The sequence below is a fragment of the Myodes glareolus genome, chromosome 6, assembly GCF_982192425.1.
Source record: "Myodes glareolus chromosome 6, mMyoGla1.1, whole genome shotgun sequence".
NCBI classification, from domain to species: Eukaryota; Metazoa; Chordata; class Mammalia; order Rodentia; family Cricetidae; genus Myodes; species Myodes glareolus.
In genome coordinates, this window is record NC_142031.1 from 109,813,872 (window position 1) to 109,825,089 (window position 11,218).

At 44.2% G+C, this 11,218-nt stretch overlaps 1 long non-coding RNA gene across 1 annotated transcript; it reads left to right on the top strand.

The window, feature by feature from the left end:
• The first annotated feature begins 9,754 nt into the window (after positions 1-9,754).
• Positions 9,755-10,991, top strand: LOC125404318 (uncharacterized). Its single transcript, XR_007233233.3, has 2 exons — positions 9,755-9,888; positions 10,772-10,991. It is a non-coding gene; the product is annotated as an uncharacterized LOC125404318 (long non-coding RNA).
• The last annotated feature ends 227 nt before the right edge of the window (positions 10,992-11,218 follow it).

Consider the following 11,218-nt stretch of genomic DNA (forward strand, 5'->3'; position numbering starts at 1 on the left):
AAGTGCGAACTGGTCCTAAAAGCCATGGAGAGCAACGAAAGATCTTAAACACAGAAAATGTCCCCTCGGCCCTGCTTTTGTAGGAAACATTCTGGCATCAAGAGAGAGAGAGAGAGAGCAATGTTTGGAAGCAGAATCCCAGTTGTGAAGCTGTTAGAGAAGCTTAGGGCAGACACGGTGGCAGCCAGAGGTGTGCACAAGAGGGGTATGAGTGCGCTTAGGAGGAGAGCAGGAAGACCTACCTGACAGCCACATAGACAAACACCCAAGGCTTGTGAGGCCCTTTCGTACGTGTGCCTGGCAGTACTAGCCCAAAAGACATTGACACTCAAGCACACTATGGATCAGATGTGCAAACGCTAAACTTTGTTTGGCTGTAATTGTCAGTTAATTCTGGAAGTGTGATATTAGAGATATTTCCTTACCCCTTGGTGGCATATTGGAGATAGTACTTTATTATGGGATGTTTTACTCTTTTGTCTTTTTATGGGGCCCACCACCCAGTTCCCAAATAAGTCACACACAGAGGCTTATTCTTAGTTATGAATGCCCAGTCAATAGCTTGGCTTGTTTCTTGCCAGCTCTTCTTAATTTAAATTATTCCATCTACCTTTTCCCTCTGGGCTTTTATCTTTCTTTCTTCTGTATATCTTACTTTCCTTCTTACCCCTTGGCTAACTGAGTGGCTGGGTAGCTGGCTCCTGATGTCCTCCTCTCCTTCTGTTGCCTCTTTCCTCCTGGATTTCTCCTATTTATTCTCTCTGCATGCTAGCCCCGCCTAACCTTGCTCCTGCCTTGCTATTGGACATTCAGCTCTTTATTAGACTATCAAGTGTTTTAGACAGGCAAAGAGTCACAGCTTCACAGAGTTAAACAAAAACAGCATAAACAAAAGTCACACACCTTAAAATAATATTCCACAACATTACTTAGCCGATGAAATCTAAAGAATTGCCAAAACATACTGAAGATACAAAAGTTGCAGGTGGAGGCTGGGGCAGGTGGAGGCTGGGGCAGGTGGAGGCTGGGGCAGGTGGAGGCTGAGGCAGGTGGAGGCTGGGGAGGGATTTTGTAAGGAATCATCTAAAGCTGTGGTTCTCAACCTTCCTAATGCTGTGACCCTTTAATTCAGTTCCTTATGTTGTGGTGACCCCCAACCAGAAAATTATGTTTGTTGCTACGAAATAGCTGTAATTTTGCTACTATTATGAATTATAATGTACACAGTCATGTTTTCAGATGGTTTTAGGGGTCACTTCACAGGGGTCACTGGACCCCCAGGTTGAGAGCTGCTGGTGTAAAGGATATGGTGACCTCACAGACAAGAGTAAGGCTCAGTCAAGGAGGAAGCATGGGCAGTTGTTACGTCTCAGCTCTCCATGAGAGGAGGTCCCATGGGTGTGGAGGCTGTCTACCTCCTACAGGTGAAAGCAATGGCCTTTGATGAGAATACAGTCACAGCCAGGTGACAAGGACAGAGGGAGGGAGCTGGGGAGAGCATACTCTATGCTTCCCCAGGCTCCTCCCAATGCCTCCACCAGCACAGCTGGAGACTAGGGGCACTCAGCACACCTGAATAGCCCATGATGGCCAGTGTGAACAGTGATCTGAGGGCTGGAGGGTGAATTGCCAGGCCAGTTTTATTGTCTTCATGTTCGACCCACCAAGTGAAACATAAAGAGAATTACAAGATGAATCAACTATTCAGAGTATTGTTAAAAGCTCAGGTGCTGGCAGAGGCTGCTGAAACTCGAACTAATCACACAGAAACTATATTATTTAAATCACTGCCTGGCTAATCACTTAAGCATATTGCTAGCTAGCTCTTATATCTTTGGTTAACCCATTTCTATTAATCTGTATATTGCCACGTAGCTGTGGCTTACTGGCATGGCATGGTTCCAGTCTCTGGTGGCAGCTACATGGCTTCTCACTGACCCTGCCTACTCTCCCTCTATATATCTCTTCCAGCCTACCTATATTCTGTTAAGCCATTGGCTGAAAGCAGCTTCTTTATTAACTAACAAAAGCAACACATATATAGGAGGACTTCCCACACTATTTCCCCTTTTCTGTTTAAATAAAAAGGAAGAGTTTAACTTTAACATAGTAAAATTACATATAACAAAACAGGTATCAAGTGAGAATTAAGTAACAATATTTATATCTACTTTATTTTTTATCATAACTAAAGAAAACTATAACTTGATAGGGGAGTTTAGCCAATTACATTCTGTTCGTGGGGCGTGTCGCCCTTAGGCAAAAGTTTACCTATAAGCCTGGCGAGTGCGCTTCCCCTATCCCTCTCTCGCGCCTGGCTCTGTACGTACGGATCGTTGGGATTCTGGTGTAAGTCTTCCTTCTGTTTATTAAAGCTGTATATTTTGTATTAAGCTAGTCTGGCGGATCTTTTATTACTGATCGCACTGCACCCCATCAATAACTATCTATTCTTCAGCTCCATCAAAGACTCCAGAAGGATTTAATATTACCTAAGTAAACTGGAAGTGCATTATAAGCAACTTCCAAATCTCTAGAATTGACAGAGACATCTCACTACCTAGACACTCACCCAAAGTTTTTCTATAATGTTATGGGCATCCATATTCAGCTTCCTGGTCCATAGTATCTGGCAGACTTTTCCAAGAAGCAGGAAATTTCAAAGACAGTTCCACCTATATTGGCAGTTTGTCAGTTACTTTCTTCTGTGTCCAGCAGGATGTCTGGAAGACTCTTTCATGAAACAGGAACCCTGAAGTACTGTCTCACCTTCTTTAGGCAACTTCAGCAGTCATTTTTCTGTGGGTCCTGCAAGTCCAGTCCAGCAGTCCAGGCAAGAGCAGTTTCTTGCCCAAATGGCTAACAAACTCAATAAGGAGCCTCTTTAATGCCCATCATCCTCTTGAAGTAGATTGGCACTGTCAGGAGCAGATGTGTCTCATTATCATGAAAAGTCTAAGTTCTTAAAATATTTTAAATGCCATATTCTGTAGTCTTTGAAAGATCTGAAGAATATCCATCTGAAATATGTCTCTATAGATCTAGAAAACCTAATTAATATGACTACAAGCTTGACTATTATAGATGACATCTATTAACCTATATTTCTTAATTATATATATTTTTAAATGAGCTGCAAAAACACAATACCTTAATCAAGAGCAGAAATATACATATAACAAAATTAGCCTAAAATTTGTATCAATAAACCAAGATCCATACCAATGCAAATCTCTATAGCATATCCCCCTTTAAATGTAAACAAACACTTATAAACAATATTGGGAATTTGGGCATAGTTCTCTCCAAACTGCTTCCTTCTTTTTGTTGGGCAAAATAATTTTTTGGAGGATGTTCATGGTGACCTTTCAGGGGTTCTTGGTCCATCAAACCACATTAGTCTAGAAGGAATCCACAGGTTCTCATTCCTCTGTGGAAACAAAAGAAGAACCTGTTTTCCAAAGCAACAAATTCTTAGACCCAAATTTTGAAGTCATGATACCTTTAAAATATATATGTTAGTTTAGATTGTCAGCCCATACAATGAAATGTCTCTCTGTACGTAGCTCATTCACAGTCAAAAAATTCAAAGAAAACACAGTAATATACATAATCCAGACTCTCTGTGTATATTCCATCTTTATGTGGCTTATTTTTCTTTTTACTCCTTTTATCTATGACTGTTTGTATCTGTCTCTTTAAAGACTTTGTTTTGTTTTTTTAAAAAACATTTATTTCTTTTTATAACTGTCTATGTTCTTTTTCTTCTCTCTCCCAAGCCTACATACATTTTTTTAAAGCACACTATGACCCATTTAGAGGTATATATCTGAATCTGTCTTTATTGCACATCTGTAATCCTTTTCTGACCAGGACTGCTTCTTCAAATGCAAAACAGTGTAGCTAGGACTAAAGCTGCTTTGCCTGTTGATTCCACCCAGTCCAACATGGTGGAGGCATAGTCACTGTCTCTAAGAGCCATATACACCAACCCAGTCCCAGGTATACCAGTAGGCCTATGTTGCACCATTAAGTAGTTTGTAACATGTTACTCACAAACCCTGTTTAAATGCTCTGTAGCCAGATCTTCTGAAAGAGTCTGAGCCATTTGTGCTGGCGAATCAGGATGCTGACTGCTAAAGAAGCTGTGCAGCCTTCCTTGCCAAGGCTGAGTCTGGAAGACCTGTCTTAAAGGAACCATGGTAAGCCAGCAAACAGAGCAAGAAGCTGCATTAAACTCTGGGTTTTTTGTGTGTCTAGAATTCCTTTTCAAGCTCTCTCAAGTTTTTAAGTGGATTTAGTTGATCACAGTGCTAATTTGTTGATGGAGTCCGCTCAGACTCAAAATAATCACACAGGAACTATATTATTTAAATCACTGCTTGACCAATTACTTACGCGTATTGCTAGCTAGCTCTTATATCTTATTTCTGTTAATTGGTGTATTGCCTTGTGGTTGTGGCTTACTGGCAAGGTTCCGGCATGTCTGTTTCTGGTGGCTACATAGCTTCTCACTGACTCTGCCTACTCTCTCTGTATTCTGTTAAGCCATTGGCTGAAAGAAGCTTTATTATTAACCAATAACAGCAACACATATACAAATGGGCTTCCCACACCACTCAGGTGTTTGCATCTAGTTTTGTTTTGTTTTGCCACATTGCTTCATCATCATCTCTGTCATCAGAGACATAGATTACAGGTGCAGTATTTGAAGATTTTTAGATTGATGTGTATGAGTCTCTTGTGTGCATGTAGGTATGTGTACCACATACATGCCTGGTGCTTTTGAAATTCAGAGGAGGGTTCAGTTCCCCTGGAACTGGAGTTATGGATATCTGTGAGCCATGAGAGGGGTACTGGAAATGAAATCTCAGTCCTTTGCAAGAACAGCAAGTGCTCTCAGCTGCTGAGCCATCTCTTCAGCTCCAGGTGCAGTCCACTCTTGTCTCTGTGGTCAAGTCACTGACACCTGCACAGGTTGAGGCTAAGATGATCCCCCCCTTTTCTTATGGTAAATTTACACTACACAGAACAAGCCAATTTCTGGGAAGGGTTCAGCTGAATGAGCATCTTCACATAGTTGACTGAGCAATTAGCACTATCACCCACCTCCAGAAATGTATTATTACATCAAACTCCAGGTCTGTCCGTATTTAACAATAACCCCCAAAGACAATGAGGTTTCCTTGCCCTCGCCAGGAGGGGCCAACAGAGTGAATTCTTGTGAGGGTAAGAAGTGGTAGTGACATCACAAATGACACCACTTATCAGATGGTTGTTAGAGGCATCTGAGTTTCAGAGATGTTAGAATGGGAACCATTTCAAAGAAGCACTCAAAACCATTGGTCCATGAATGAGTTTCTGATGGGTAACAAACTCGCTCTCTTCCATTCTCAGGGAGACCACACAGAACCTAAGGCGACTGAAATCCTCAGGCTGAAAGTGACTAACTTTGAGTAACACTGTCCTCTTTCCCCTGTGTGCTCTAAAATGTGATCATTTCCTGCCTGCAATATGATGTGAGGAAGGCTGAGAAGCGTGCTCTGAAATATCTCTGTCTTTCACATGGTTGGGCTTCTGAGTTTCTGTTTAACTTAGTATCATCTGGGTGCATCAGTAGGCAGGGGTGCCTATCTGATGGAGAGCTGCCCCGATAAGCCTCACTTTCTGTGTCAGGAAAGCTCCTGTTCCAGAGCATGGAAGGCAGAGCCAGGACTTTGAAACTCCTCTGCATCATGCTAGAAGAAGAAACAGAAGCTGGTTTGAGGTTCCTTGTCCAAGAAAGTCTGTATGCTGCCTTTGAACCAGCAATTCAGCCTATGTTTGTTAGGGTGCTCTTGGCTCTGATATAAGCCTAATTTACCTCAATTACCTGAAAGAAAACCACTTCTAAGAGGTCCAGAGGTAGCAGGGCTCCAGGATTCGTTACAGCGGCAGCTTGGTAGTGCTCTGCAGGTCTGAGTTGTCAGTCATCCCTTCTCCCTTCTCAGCTTCTTTGTCGGGCTCTTTTACCTGATTCCCTAGTGGCTGAATCAACACCCTGCATGATGATGGCCTTGCAGGATGTCCCTGTCTGCCTTGGTTTTTTTCTAAGACCATCAGCTACTTTCTGTTATTTCCCAAGGAGCAGAATTGAACTGGATACCCAGGCATTAACCAGCCAATCATCTCAGAGAAAATGTTATCATATGGTTGACTTAAACCAATCGAGACTCGAGTCTGAGTCCTGGGACTTTGGGTGAACAAAAACTGAGTTTGTTTTGTTAGTACTGGTAAATAAGAGTTGGAGAGATGTTTCTTGGGAGGTTAAGAGCAGACTCTGCTGAATTTCCACTAAGGGAGCAGGCTCACAAAAGTGCAGCTCCGTGTTGACTGACACTCTTGGCTATGCCATCTTTAAAGGCAAAACTTTAAAGATGGACATCGATCACCAGGTGGTGCACGCCTTTATTCCTAGCACTTGGGAGGCAGAGGCAGGAAGATCTCAGTGAGTTTGTGGCCAGCCTGGTCTACAAAGTGAGGTCCTGGACAGCCAGGATTGTTACACAGAGAAACCCTGTCTCGAAAAACAAAACAAAACAAACAAACAAATAAAAAGATGTAGGTCGATAGGGAAAGAGTTAAATCTGACTCAGCCACTCAGTGACATGTAAAAGGGATACATGGAGGCTGAAGGAAGGGTTGTTTCCAATACAGAACAATGGCAGGTCTGATACATTTGTGTCCTCAGGATGTAGCCAGGTATATGTGTACTTACAACAGACATAACCTTTTCTATATGAGAGAGATTAAAGTTGGGGGTTGTAGAATAGCTTTGACTATTTGATGGCTTGATCCCCACTTGGTGGAACTGTTTGGGAAGGATTGGGACGTGTGGCCTTGTTGCAGGAGGTGTGTTAGATTTCAAAAGATTTAGAACATTCCTAGTGTCTGTCTATCTTCCCGCTCCATGGATTCCAACTCTCTGAAGCCAGGAGCCAAACTAAACACTTTCTTTTACACATTGCCTTGGTTGTGCTGTTTTTATCACACCGACAGAAGTGACCAAGACAACGTAAAGTGTTATATTTTTTTAATTGATCTTTAAAAGCTGATACATTACTCTTGGGAACTGGAGAGATGGTTCTGTGGTTAAGAGGGCTTCTTATTCTTTCAGAGGACCCTAGTTTGCTTCCCATCACCTCCATGGAGCAGCTCAACCTCCTGCAGCTCCAGCCCTAGAGATCTGATTCCTTCTCCTGCCTCCACAGCGTTGGCACATGACACACACACACACACACACACACACACACTCACACTCACACACTCACACTCACACACACTCACATACACACATACACACACACAGAGACACACACACAGACACACACACACGCGCACGCACACACACTCACACACACACACTCACATACACACATACACACACACAGAGACACACACACATACACACACACACACTCACATACACACGTACACACACACAGAGACACACACACAGACACGCACGCGCACATGCACACACACACACGCACACACACACGCACACACACACGCACACACTCACACACACACACGCGCACACACACACGCACACACACACGCGCACATGCACACACACGCACACACATGCACACGCACATGCACACACACACACGCACACAATTGTTTTTACTCTTAAAAAATACTTAAAATAAAAAATGCTTAAAAATACTTTTAAAAAATCACTCTTGTGACTAGAAAATAAGTTTGCCACAGGGGTAACTGTCAAATAGAAAATAACACAGTGACATTATACCAGCAATAGCTCGCTGGATCACATCTGTGTTTTGTGCATAAAGAAGCTTATCCTAATCTTATTTTCGTTACCCATATCAGACACTTCTTTAGTGTTAGTAGTTTGGCCTCTTGAGCTGAGATCCCTGAAGTGATAACATGTGGTATTTAAACTTAAGTTCATTAAAAATTAAATATAATTTAAAAGTGAGTTCCTTAGTCACATTTTAGTACTCAGCAAATCTGGTGCAGTGGTAAACACCTGTAATCCCAGCTCCTCCGGAGGCTGAGGCAGGAGGGTCACTTGAGTGACAGAGTTTGAAGTCAACCCGGGTTACATAGAAAGATCTGTAAAAAAAAAAAACTGCATACATGCATGAGTGGATGAGTGGACACAGTGCTCAACAACACACACACATGGCTTGAGGCTACCTTGTTGGAAAGCATGCATTCCATGGCAGAGAGGCCCTGTGGACAGCTTGCGGCAGGTCACAGTCTTGTGTCCAAGCACAGGCGTGGTCTTTCCATAGCCCTTTGACCTGTGCAGGTATTTGATCTCTTTGTACTTCGTTTTCCAGTCGTTGCAGCAGTTAGAACGGTCATGTGGAGCTCACAGAATTGTCCCACAGATTGAATTGTGCTTGGTGAATTACCACTGAAGTTACTTATTACTACATCGCCTTTGCCTATCCTGACGTTGCCACTAGAAACTGCTAGGGTCTGCATACGGTCTCTCCTTCAAACGCTTATGAACTGGAAGCCTGGTCTCTGATGGTGGCAGGAATGTTAGAGATGGGGACTAGAGAAGATGATTAGGTCACGTGGCACTACTCCAGAGTGGATGAATGTCTTTGTCAAGACCCTGAGTTAGTTTTCTCCAAAGTGAAGTCCATTTGGAGGGAGGGAGCTAGGTCCCTTCAGCGGAATGGGCTGCTAGAAGCAGGCTGACCTCTGTCTTCTCTTGAACACATGCCCCTGCTACAAGCCTGCGTCCTTCCCCTGTTCTACCATGTTGTCATGTCACCAGAAACTGAGCAGATGCTGGCGCCATGTTCTTGAACTTTCTTTCCTCTTTTATCTATGACTTATCCAGTCTTCGGCATTTTGTTATAGCAATGGGGAAACGTGGGCTAACGCAGAAACTTTTTTCATTTTGTTGATCCAGCACTTGCTAAATGCAGGATGCAGACATTAGGCCATCATTATATGGTCACAGTAGAAGGACGAAGAGAGTTTCCCTGTCACAGGAGAAGAGCAGGGAGTCACGGCCAGTTCTGCTTCCAGGGCTTGTGGTTCCTCGGTGTCTAGTCTGTTGGTGACCTTCCTCGGTGCCCTGGCTGGTCCCTCTCTGCTTTTAAACAGAGCCATTGCTGCACAAAGGCCTGCAAGCTTTCAAATCCATGTCCTCGTCCATTCCCACAGTCTCTTCTTTCCTTCCCCCTCCCCTTCCCCCTCGCCTCTTTTCAATGGCAAGGGACCTGGAGAGAAGACAGCAGTGGAATTTACTAGCAGCCATGGACACATTTTCTGTGGTGCTTGCATCCTTCTGGTTTCTGCTTGTGGACTTTCTCAAATAATACTTCTGAAGGAAGCCACTTGTGACCCAGTTAAGGAAGAGAGCTAGGGAGCCAGAGGACCAAACAGGAAGAGGTGGTTATGTTGAGAAGCTGCTAAACAAAGTTAAAAGTCTCCCTGGAAGGCTGGGTTACACAGGCTGGGTGCTTGAGTATGGGAGGCCTCATAAGAAAGTCTGAGGGGCCTGGGGACATGGAGAGCTGGGGAGCTCAGGAGAAGAGGGGAGAGGTTGTGGGCTGGGAGGCGCTGGTGTGTGTCATAGGACTTCCAAGGGGACCTGGTCTTCAGCTGTGGAAATGGCAGTATTTAGGAGGTCTGCAGACTCCTTCCCTGACTGCGTCACAGGCTGTCAGGCAGATGTGCTCAGTCCTCCAGGCAAGGGGCCACTCCCACAGCAGCAGGGAAAGGCCTACTCTGCTGGAGGCCTTGCTTTGTGCATCTCTCTGAACCCCACTTCCAGGTGGCTGCTGTGTTAGCCTCTGTACTGTTTCCAGGAGTGAAATGCTGTGGAAAACATGGAGCTCTTTCCAGTCTACCCAAGTAGGTCTTCCTCCTCCCCTTCCCCCTCTCTTCCTCTGGGTCTCTAGGGGGTGGGGTGGGAAGGAAAGACAACTGATATGGCCTTTGAAAGGCCACTGAGAACTGGTTTGTTAGGGTGCTGTACTGCTGTGGCCAGGATCAGAGAGAAAAGCAAGCCCCACTCTCTGCCTTAAGCCTCCTCAGGTGAACAGCTGATAAGGATTTATCTGGACGGCTGGAAACTGGAAGCTGAGTTCAGTCAGGTATAATCATCAGAGGCACCGGACTCTACAATATTTTCTGGAGAACTTATCTCAGAGAGGTATATTTGATGAGAAGTTTGGAGCACAGTAGGAGGCTTCTTGCTGCCATGAGTGAAATTTCCTTTCTTTCCTAAAGTAGGATTTATTGAAAGGAAGGAAGGGACTGAAGATAGAACTCAGTGTTATAGTACTTGGCTCTCAGTCTCTCTCTCTCTCTCTCTCTCTCTCTCTCTCTCTCTCTCTGTGTGTGTGTGTGTGTGTGTGTGTGTGAGAGAGAGAGAGAGAGAGAGAGAGAGAGAGAGAGAGAGAGAGAGTGCTCACAATGCCTAGAACATTTGCCACACAACTTCCATGCTAAGCCTCCCCCTTGGCATATCTACTCCAACACCCAGCACTGCCCCCAGAAGCATGGTGGCCATTCCATGACCACAGATATTTGAGTGTCTTGAGTGAGTTCATGAGTCCTTCTGTCTCTGTGTCAGTTTCTCTCTGTATCTTGACTTTGAGAGTTAATGTCATTTCAACAATCGCCACCACTGTTGGCTTGAAGTTCGGATACCCACGCCCCTCCATGCATCTGCTTTCCCAGCTCTTCGTGGAATGAGTTAAGCCCGCATGTCTCACCCAGCATTTCTTTTTAGGTTGATTCTGGTTTGGGAAGTATCCAGCCTGAAATGATGACACTGAAAGAATCTCCTCTTCCTGAAGCCAACAGCTTCTCCCCAGAAGAACTGCCGCCTCGGCGGACTCTGCGCTAAAGCTGAGTCTTGAGCAAGGAAGTCTTTCTAAAAGAGTCGGCTGTTACTCCTCAGCTTTGCTGCATACAAACTCTTACAACAGATAAGATCAGAATCTTCTGAACTTGTTTTTGTTGTTGTTGCTGTTGTTTGTTTTTTAAATTATTTAAATATTTATTTTTAATGCACTGATGTTTTGTCTGTATGTATGTCTGTGTGAAGGATACAGATCCCCGGAACTAGAGTTACAGACACTTGTGAGCTGCCACGTGGGTGCTGGGTCCAGGTCCTCTTGAAGAGCAATCAGTGCTCTTAACCGCTGAGCCATTGGGTTCTCAGTTGTCTTCTTTG